This window comes from Pogona vitticeps, chromosome 6 (genome assembly GCF_051106095.1).
Source record: "Pogona vitticeps strain Pit_001003342236 chromosome 6, PviZW2.1, whole genome shotgun sequence".
NCBI lineage: Eukaryota > Metazoa > Chordata > Lepidosauria > Squamata > Agamidae > Pogona > Pogona vitticeps.
In genome coordinates, this window is record NC_135788.1 from 2,611,498 (window position 1) to 2,622,607 (window position 11,110).

At 45.8% G+C, this 11,110-nt stretch overlaps 1 long non-coding RNA gene across 1 annotated transcript; it reads left to right on the plus strand.

Moving 5' to 3' along the window:
- Nucleotides 1–387: 387 nt before the first annotated feature.
- On the plus strand, nt 388–1,626 carry LOC140707967 (uncharacterized). Its single transcript, XR_012088093.2, has 2 exons — nt 388–636; nt 1,497–1,626. It is a non-coding gene; the product is annotated as an uncharacterized LOC140707967 (long non-coding RNA).
- Nucleotides 1,627–11,110: the final 9,484 nt, after the last annotated feature.

Genomic DNA, 11,110 nt, shown 5'->3' on the forward strand with positions numbered 1-11,110 from the left:
GTGAGTCAGACTCGAGAATAGTTTCTCAAAGCATCTTTGCGACTTGTAGCTGTTGCTCCATGGTGTCATCGGAACAAGGGGGTGACTCCACATGACCTGCCCCTTCTTGACCACCGGACTGGGAGGTAGTTACCAGAGGTTTTCATGGCACATGAGCAAAACGTCATCTTAGATCATGCTTGCCGAGTTTATGGTAAAGTGCATCAGGACAGAATGTTTTCTTGGCCTGGCAAAAACTCTGCGGTCTGGCTTGAGCGATCAAAGGAGGTTGGGATGCTTGATTGGGGGATTAGCTTGCAACAAAAAAAGAGACCACGAACCATATTCTTCTCTGCTCAAAGGCCCGCGCTATTTACATTTCCACTTAAGTTGGCTGTTTCTTTTAAGATCCCAGGAATTATAAATACAGACGGCTCATTAAGAAGCAAAAAAAAAAAAAAAAAAAAAAAAAAAAAAAGGAACTCAATGGGGAATATCAGAGTGAGCGCAAGCCATGGATTGCCTTATGAGTCCATCACCCGTTCTGGATCATCACCGTTCCTCATGCTGGACTATCGGCCCAGCTCATCTACCTTTGCAAACAGACAGCATTTGGAATCTGTGAAGACTGGAGGAACTATTCCTGCTGAGCTAAAGGTTAGAAGGTTGACGAAGCGAGGAGAGAATTGGTAGGACCAGAGGAAGAGCCAGGGAGTGGCCTGAGGCTTTACAGACTTGGCTTGGCTTTTTCAACACTCCGTTGCACTTCTAGATCAGTGTTGGTTGTGCACGATTAAACATGCATTGAGACAAGAGAAATGTAACCCCCTGGCAGAGCATTGCCCACATCCTGGGGCGGCGATCTTTAATTTCCTTTAGAGTGATTTCCTTTGACGTTTGGGGGGGGGGCATCTTTGTAGAAATGCTGGCCAACTGGAGGAACATTCTTCTGTGACCCTGCCTAGATTATCTTTACCAGGCCGAGGATGGGCAGGAAATAGTTTTGGACCTGGCGCTTGGCCTCTGATGATTTGCCGCAGATTCTTCGAGGGTAGTTAGAAATTAGAGGGCTGTAAGGAGCAAAAAGAGCTTTAGCAGAAGAGCTTGGAGTTAATTCTAGTGTGGAGGGCCAGGGAGTTTCACAAAAGCCTTTTCTGGCTTGGATCAAAATCTGAGCCAGCGAATAATTCCCAGTTTTCCCCTCTTCTACCCATTTTCCATATCATCTCTTCTCCCAAAAAGCCATTCTGCATGCCTGCTAACATCTTTGAGCACATCTCATTGGATGTAATGATACTGCTACAGCTCTAAATACAGAATGGCCCAGAAATCACATCCATCCATCCATCCATCCATCCATCCATCCATCCATCCATCCATCCATCCATCCATCCATCCATCCATCCATCCATCCATCCATCCATCCATCCATCCATCCATCCATATGTATGGTAAGCTGTAATTACTTCTTGCATTATTTTCACATGATGGAATGTCCCCATTATTTTCACCCATAGGATGGATGTAAACGCTGAACAATGAAGAAAGCTGACAAGAAAAAAAAAATAGATTCACTTGAAATGTGGTGCCAGAGGAGAGCTTTGTGAATACCCCTGGACGGCCAGAAAAATAAAGAAGCGGGTCCTACGTTTTTTGAGTTGCAGCCTCCCTTTATAACAGCCTAGTAACCAGTGACCCTTCACTATATTTGCATAAAAATGCATTTTAATAGGGTGAAGCCATCCCTTCTCCAAAAGCAGAGACTTCTTTTCCCCCCAAAGGGTCTGTTTCTCTTAAGTTCAAACTAACATTAAAACCTGCGCCAAAAGATCAAGAAAATTTTTTTAACAACACATATAAGGTGACCCATAGCTCCCTGTCTGAAAACACTTTGTGACCCCTTTGGAGGTCACGGTCCCAGTGTTGGGAAACACTACTCTAGAGGAAGCCAGCAGCTTGAGTCTGCAGGAGCTGAGCAGGGCTGTTGAGGACGAGACATTTTTGAGAGCACTCAATCCACCATTTGAGGGGGCCACGAATCAGAAAAATGGTGATTGATTTCGATTTGTGATTCGTCAAAGTTGACGAATCACAAATTACAAATTTATGATTTTTTCCCCTGATGAACTGATGAATCAATCTGTCAATTTATTTTTTAGTTTTAAATCCCATAAAATGCCCCCCTCCCAAACCTAGATACATCAAATTCACAGAGACTCTTTCAAACCTTGCAAGTTTGGTGAAGTTTGGGGTTTCGGACATCCGAGTGATACACCCACAAAGAGCCTTACCCCAGGAAAGTTCCCCCCAGGCACCTAGAGACACCAAAATTCCAGAGACAGTTTCAATGGCTTTCTTCTTCAATCCATCCAAATTTGGTGAAGATTGGATTTCAGACATCCAAGTTAAACACCCACAAAGTGGGTCCCCCCCAAGGAAAGCAGCCTTTAGCAGCTGCCTTGGGGAAACCCAGTCTTCACCAAACAAAATTGGAGAGGAGAGTTGTAGGAAGCTTCTCCGTAATTTTGCTGTCTCTAGGTTCCTGGGGGCAATTTTCTTGGGGGTGTGTGCTCTTGGTGGCTGTATAACTTGAACATCTGAAATGCAATCTTCACCAAACATGGAGGGATTGTAGAGGAGAGTCAGAGGAAACCTCCATGCCATTTTGGTGTCTCTAGGAGACTTGGATGCCATTTAAAAGCTGAAAAAATATGAATCAAAAATAACATCCATTGATTCGTATTCATTGCGGGCATCGAATTGTACACATACGAATCTACGAATTTGTGATTTTTGAATAAATGCGGTGATTTGGTTTTTTTAAATTCATACCTATCTCAAGTCAAGTGCGACTTGACAGCACATAACAACAACATTGCAATGCATTTTCCATTGCTCTCCCTGGGTGCCAGAACTGCTCATGAACAGCTCTGTGAACCAGCCTGATCCTGCTTAGAATCAAATGAGATCCGACGAGTTCAATATGATATTGTGTTGACTAGAGGGAGAAGCCTTCTCCTGGGTGAGCTTCTTCATCCGTCCAGCCCTGTCTTGTCTTCTCTCACTGACAAAGTTGTGATTTTTAGAATAAAGACCCAGCCTTCTCTTGGAGACCTTCAGCTTGTGGCGATATCTCCTGAGCACTAACGGGGCCTCCTCCTTTCCATTATCAGACAACATCAAAGCGTTCAGGATGGCTGGTTGACCACCCAGAGCCCAGAGCTTGCGCTGAGAAGCGTTCAACCACGTGTGCTTTTCCTGAAAGCTGAAGGATGCTCAAGTGCAAACAGGCAGTCTGCGAGAATGAGGCTGGGTTCCCCACAAGGTTTTTTAAAATTATTTTCATTTTTTGTGGCTTCTCTTTCTCCCTCTCTCTCTCAGTGCAGCCCACAAGCCAGAAACAGAGTCCCCGAAGGACTGAAACCACAAGGATAAAGTTACTCGCGAGGAAAAGTTTCCAAAACAGAGTAGAAAAATTACAATTATATAAAAGAGAGGGAGAGAAAAATGCAGGCCCAAGCACAAAGCGAGGCCATGCTGTGTTCTAGTGGCTCCCACCCTATAATTATGTCAAAGATACTGGATGCTACGGGGATATTTTCAAAATAAGCAAATCCTCTACGATTTTTTCCCTCAGAAGTCCCAGCGCTCGCAGAGAGAAGGCTGAGGGGGGGTCAACCGGTCCATGCCAAGACAGGGTAATTTCTCCCTCATCCCACTCTTATTATTGCTTGTGGACTAGAAACTTCGCCAGAACAGTTTCATGCACTGTGAGGAGAATACTTGAGGCTTTCAGTGAAAACTGCTCGGATTTAAACAACTGAAATGAATGTTTATTTTTAAGCAGTTCGCTTTCTCGGAGAAGAAGCCCTGAGGAGAAGGGAAACATCGCCAGTGAACGCTCTGGTTTTTTCAGAGTCTGACATAACCTGGCATTCTGAAGCTTGGAGATTAGGCTCAGAATTTAGCACCCGTGTTTGGTTGGACAACATGTCCCAGAATTCCCCGGCCAGCCTGGCCAAGAAGTCAGCAATGCTCTTGCAACAAGCCCGTGTTTATCTCACTACGTTTTCCTTCTTCGTTGTTTTTTGACCTTTCTGTTGGCCTGGCTCTCCTCTCTTGGCATAGGTGATGCCAGATGGTTGCTCAAGGGGAACATTTGAGGTCCACAAATGATATTTCCATGTCGACGTTTTTGCACTCCTGCATGCTGCCTTTAGCTGGTTTGGCTGGGGGAGGGACCTTTCTGGGCAGGGGTGACTGTCCATCGATCCAGCCCTAACCAATCATTCTTTCTTTGTCTCTGAACTCAAAGAGAGCCCCGCCTTTCTGCTCAGTGCCTTTTCCCTCTCTTGAGTCACCATAAATTGAGGGCCACCAGCTGTGGCCAGCCAGGATTTCTGGGAGTTGCAGTCCAAGAAAATCTGGGGACCCCAGATAGGGAGCCACCAGACTAGAAAATGGTAGATTCTCCTTCACGGAAGCGGTAGATCCCCTGCTTTAGCACAAGGTCGGACTCAGTGACCTTTGAGTTCTCTGGCAATTATAAACTTCTACCATTCAATGATAGGAAATGCATTTCCCAGACACGTTGAATTCTGGAGGGCCCGGCCAAGACACCAAGCTTCCCTTGACCTCCCGCCTATTTGGTGCAGACATGCAGCCAAGGACAACAAAATCTAGGCACCAAACACAGTAAGTGGACGCACTGCTGTGTGTCGCCACGAATAGTCTTTTCCTTGCCTGCCCCCTCAAGGCACCTTCGTTCTCCATCTCTTTCCTTGGCCTTCACATTTTAAGGAAGGAAGACACACACACACAAACACACACAGAGACAGACATGTCAGTGGGCAGCTGCTTCCTATCGCCAGGGTTGGCACAGTGGTGGCCTCATCCTTTCCATCAGGTCCTTTCCATCAGGTCCTTCAACCCGTTCAGGTTTATAGGGAGGGTCAATGGGAGCCCTGGACTCTGTTGACCGGCTGGTCCTTTGCTCTTTGCAGAGAGCAAGCCAAGGGAATGGCAAAGTGAGCTGATCTGGCATGCAAGGGCCACAGAGGGACACAAGCATGCGGGGCAGTGCATTTTAAGGCTGGCCATCCCATCATCAGGGCATCCAGAGGGGAGAAACAGGCTGGAAATGTGTGTTTCTTGTAGTAGGTTTTGGACATCAAGGGGTTGCTTGGGTGCCTGTTGAAATTAAACTTTGAACAATGGAAATCCAAAGGCTGGCTGTAAAAGTCTGTATTTTTTTTTAACCTCCTTGACAACTCAACCGGCTTTCCACTGCTTAGGATTGAACGTCAATTGAGCGTCATTGGGCCTCCGTTGGACTAAATGCACTTCACTCCGAAGACTTTGCAGGGAATATGATGCAGATTAAGCTGGACGTCTGGACGGACGAGACTTTTAGCGCTCAACAAGCTGCCAGCTTGTTTCTCTCACTGTCTATGTGCCTCACATTGTGGTTGTCTTGGAAAAGCAGCCGATCTGAGACGGGCTGCGTTCTTCAGCCTCCAGACGCAGCATTGTTCCAACATGCTGTAATTTCACCGTTCCACTGCTTCTCTTCACCTTGCTTTTCATGTCTCTCGAACCCTAGTTTAATCAAGGGCAACTTCACATTGAGAGAGCAGCTTCACAATTGGAGGGTGATAAAACATTATCCCTCCCAGAGCTGGGGATGTTAGGTTTAAAAATTAATTGGTTAAATATTAGAAATTAGCTTGTAAATCAGAAAAAAACCCACACTTAACTGGTTCAATTAGCATTATTAGCACTTGAATCCACACATTAGTTTCTGTCAGCTGGCATTACCCTCCCGTTTCTCAAGGGAGAAGAATACATGCCTCCCTTTACAAATAAAGTTTATAATACAATAACAAGTAATTATTTTATTGATTGATTGATTGATTGATTGATTGATTGATTGATTGATTGATTGATTGATTTGATTTGATTTGTATCCCGCCTATCTGGACCACTGGACCACTCTATATGGTGTCAAGTAAATTGTGATCTATGATTTCAGGTTTCCTAGATATAAATGATAAAGCTGTTGCCCTTCCCTTCTTCTGGGAATACTCTGGGTTTATGCAGCTTACCCAAGGTTATACAGGCTGGCTCTTCTTTCTGGGGGCACAGTGGGGAATTGAACCCCGAACCTCCGGCTCTGCAAACCCAAGTCACTCAGCATAAGGCTTAGAATAGGATTAGTTTAATCTTAAGAAAATGACTGAAATAAAAGTAAAATAGCCAGTCGTGTGACTTAATCCGGTTAGAATGCAGAATACTTCTCAGGTTTTTGGGGAATTATCATCTGTGACCATCACAAGCGCCAGTGCTGGAAACGATTGTTTTCTGAATAGTCAGTTGATTGCTGGATAGCTCAGTGGTTTAGGCATCTGGTTGTGGAGCCAAAGGTTGGGAGTTCGATTCCTCCGCTGGGCCTCCTTGATGGGAGATGGACTCTACGATCCATCAGGTCCTTCCAGCTCTGCAGTTCTAAGAGGATGGTAAGATGATGATCATTCCCTCTCAGCGTTTTGAGCACAGCACTATACAGTAATACGTTTTGCCTAAAAGTAGAGGGTTCATTAGAACTCCCCATGGACAGGTTTCCTATCTGATTCCAGAACAGCTACGGAGTGTTTTCCCGTTCCACCCAAATCAACGTCGCTGCCCCACAAATGAAAAAGAAACACACACACACACACGTTGGGTTGATTTTCATGGTCCTGCCCCGATGGTGTCTGTAGCAGGAAAGGAAGCCCCATCCCATTATTTATAACTGTGTGCCATCAATTCAGTTTAGATTTCTGGCAACCCCATGGAGTGCTCATGGTGTTGATGATGAAGATGAGGCTTGCCAGGTCTCAGAGAATGAGCTGCTGTGCCAGGAAATGGCTGGGCTCCCCTGAATCTCCAGGCCAGGCAAACAAATGTCAGGAGCAGTGGTGGAATGAGTCTCGTTTATTGTTACAGGGTGGTCATAATGTTTGGGTACACAACTCCAACCCTCTCTGAATGGCACCGGGGCTCACTGGCTTCCGGCATGCGTTGGGGACATACTGTATTTTTTGCACCATAAGACTCACTTTTTCCCCACAAAACAGGGGGGTGGAAAGTCTGTGCATCTTATGGAGCGAAGAAAACAGATTATATTTTCCTGTTTTCTTCTCCTAAAAAATCGGTGCGTCTTATGGAAAGGTGCGTCTTATGGAGCGAAAAATACGGTAATATATTTAGGAAGTCGTATAGGGGACCAACGGTACCTCTCCCCCTCCTTCATGCCTGCAGCAGACACATTACGTTTCCACTGTTGAAGAGGCTCCTGCCTCTTGTGACATCACAAGGTCCCACACCATGACCGCACAGAGACCCATCCCAGGGCATTGGGCCCCAGATTTTATAATGAGGGGATGGGGAAGATGCTCCCATGAAAGCCCCTGACAAACAAAACAACACTTCAAAGCCATTCCGGAAAATTCTTTTATTGGTTTTGGAAAAGAAGCTAAGCAGGTATCCTCAGCGGAGACAATGGCCTGGTTCAGCTCCAGCAGGACACCTGCCTTCTGGTCCCTCGCTTCCTCCTGGGGCAGAGGAAGTTTCGGGCCCTGCAAGAGAAAAAAATACCAACTAAGGGGCGAACTCGTCCATGGCTGTCAACCAGCTTCAACCCAGGCGTATCCGCCGACCAGTGTTCTGGCAACTTCATCCCAAAGTTCTGCCTGCCAACATCCACTGGCTTCCACCAGGAATATCCACACGTTCATCTCTTCCACTCCACTTCTGAAGACAGCCTCCACCAGCTCCCAAATGCTTGGGTCACACACACGCCCAGGCGACATCCCCATGGAACACCAGCCAGCCCATCCACACACACATTCATTCCACCAGCCATTCACACACCCACACACAGGCTTCTATCCACCGATATCCACCAAACTTCGGCCAGCTGATTTCAGGAGGCTAACATCCACCAGCTTCATCCGCCAACCTCTGCTGGCCTCCGCCTTGCGGCATCAGCCAGTTTCCACCGGCAGATGCCACCAGCTTCTGTCAGCCAACATCCTCCGACTTTCCCCTGGTCCATCACCGACATCAGCCAGCTTCAAGCCACAGATCTCCACCAGCCTCGAGCTGTTAACTCGCAAGCCCACTTAGCAAGTTCAGAACTTGCCTTGGGCAGAAGGGCTGGGCCCCCTGCAGTCCCTGCCACTCTCTCTGCTCGACTGCCCTCTGGCCACTGACCTCCCTTCTGGTCTCCTGCCCTGCGCAGCAGAAAGGTGGGGCCCCTGTGAGGTCACAAAGACCCAGGAGGATGGGGTTGGGTTCCGAAGGCAGCAGCACCCTTGGGATTGGCTGTCCTGAAGATGATGTCAACAGTCCCTCTTATGTGATTTACCCACAGAAGCTTGCATTTTATATGATTTTTAAATACAGTGGTGCCTTGCTTGACGAGGATAATCCGTTCCAGCAAAATCGCTGTAGAACAAAATCGTCGTCAAGCGAAAGTAAAAAACACATTGAAACACATTAAAAACCGGTTAATGCATTCCAATGGGCGAAATACCTCATCTTCCAGTGAAGATCCTCCATAGGGCGGCCATTTTCCAGTGCCTGTAGAGTGAAAAAGCAGTCCTGAAAACAGTGGGGAGCCATTTTGCACAGCGGGTGGCCATTTTGAAACTGGACGATCAGCTGTTTTCTGATCGGCGTAAAGCGAAAAATCATCAAGTGATTTTTTCCTATTAAAACATTTTGCGATTGCTATAGCGATTGCAAAATACTCATCGTTAAGCAATTTCCTCATCTAACAAGGTAATTGTCAAGCGGGGCACCACTGTATATATTTTTATGAGTGACCTATAAATGTATCACCTGCCACCAATCCTTCTGATTGTTAAATCTCCCCATGTTGACCTTCTGACAGGATTCTAGGCTGGCGCTCCAAAAAGTTATCTTCCAGCATCTGCACGAAAAGGAACTTTCCTAAGCTCTGAGCAAGGGGGGGAAAATGTAATAATTGAATAAGGATGAGCACAGTAACACAATGCAGCCTTTGACCCTTTTGGGGGTCTCTCGCTCTCTGCCTCTTTTTGGACATTTTTTTCTTGTCCTTGCCATGAAAAAGATAATATAAGGAGCCAATTAAAAAAAAAAACTAAGTGTTTGAAACACATACCAGTATTTTAACACCAGCCCTGCACTATCAAACATGCAGCTGTGTTTCAAAATGCCCCCAGCCTTTGGAACTCCCTCCCACTGGAAGCCAGACTTGCCCCATCTTTGCTGTCCTTTCATAAACAGGCAAAGACCTTCTTCTTCAGTCAAGCTTTACCTTATGGACTGGCTGCCTGGGTTGGGATTTTGAATGGACTGTTGTGACTTATTGCTTTGAACGTGTTTTTGATGTTGATTTTGTTTACTGTTTTTAGAGGGTTATTTGTTCCTGCAAACTCCTGCTATGTTTTGTTGTGGTGGTTCAGTTGAGGGCCTAACTGGGACCAGGCTGTAAGTGCTGAAGGGAATCAGCGAATCTACAGAATAAAATCAATAGAAATTGCAGATACACAACAGTGCCATTCCTTGCTGAACCACTGTCTGGTTCTAGAAACTATGATAATGTAGTCCGCACTCCTGCTTTGCAGATTCTTTACCAGCAAAATTCACTATGCCACAGTGATAGTTACATTACATTTGCTATGAACTTTTTGGAAAACTGGATGCCTCTAAGGCTCACATCTTTGTCACTATATAGTAGGACTCTCTATGCATAGGCATATCTGCACGACAACCTTTTCTTTTGCAAGGCTGCCCAAACGCAGAAACCTGCTTCCCTGTCTAAAACACCATTGCAAAAAGACTTTTGCCACTATCATCCCATTGTTTGTTGGCTTCTTTTGAGAGATGTCGCCCGACCCACAGGAAGAGCGGCTGTCGGTAGACCATCTCACCGCAGACCCTCTAGCAGGAGAGAGAATTTCAGTGTGTGTTTTTGCCAAGCCAGCTCCCTCTGCGTAGGCTCTACAGGCACATCAACCAGAGGATGCTGGAAAAAAAAGACACGAATGAGCTGGAAAAGAGGGAAAGTCTTACACTGGCAGATGAAGCTCTTTGCAGTATGAAAGACAATCATACAGCAGTCATGAGGTCCATTACAGGGAAACCTAAACCACGTCTGCTTTGGGGGAATCTCATTTTAAAAACAGAGTATCCTCAGAGAATTTACAGAGAAGGAATCAAGACCTCTTCAGTTGTTCAAAAGATCTGTGGAAGTCCTGTATTCTTTTCTAGGTGACATTCCGGGGATCTTTATTTCCAAGAGAACATTTGATGGTGTTCCAATTTTATTTTGGCTCTCTGAGTCTATTTTTCTTCCATTGTCCAGCCCGGACTCATCTGTCCCATTTTTTTAAGCTTTGGGGAGTGCTGATGTTTTACAAGAAAGGGACAGCAACGTCTGTTATTACTCCAGGCTCGGATCTGTTGAGTGCCAACTCTTATCAGGCTCGGGGGCAATCCACAGTTTTGACTGACCGTTTTTATAAATAAATGTTTTCCTGTTTGTTTCCCAGAGCTGATAAACGAGCATGAGCACAGTACATGGGAATCTCCATGAAAGCAGAACAAGGTTTTGATGGTCAAATATGGGCTGCAATATTTATTTCGGTTTCCTTCTTGATAATCCTGATGAGCCGTTGCAGTGTTTCGTTACAGGGCAAGCAAGATTGGCTTTGAATATTTCTGGTGGTGTTTTGTCACGCAAGAAAAAAAAATGAGACTAGGTAAAAGTTGGAACGGAAAGGAATAGAAGAGGATGCAATGTGGACTTCTTAGTTAAAAATTGATGCCCAAACCGGCGGAACGTGCTGGACAAACATCCGGACCACATTTTCGACCTCAAACCCAATGGATATGACTATTTCATTAGCCCTTCGTTGCCCCCAACCTGCCCAAATAAAACACAAGGGCCCAGAATGGCAACGTACGAGTAAGATAAACCCAACCCAATTCACAGCACATGTGTGACTTGATGAGATGGGGGAAAAAGCAAATCATCGGCAAGACCAACCTCCCACTGCCCATTCCAGACAGAAAATCGATATTGTGAAAAACAGCCCCAAAT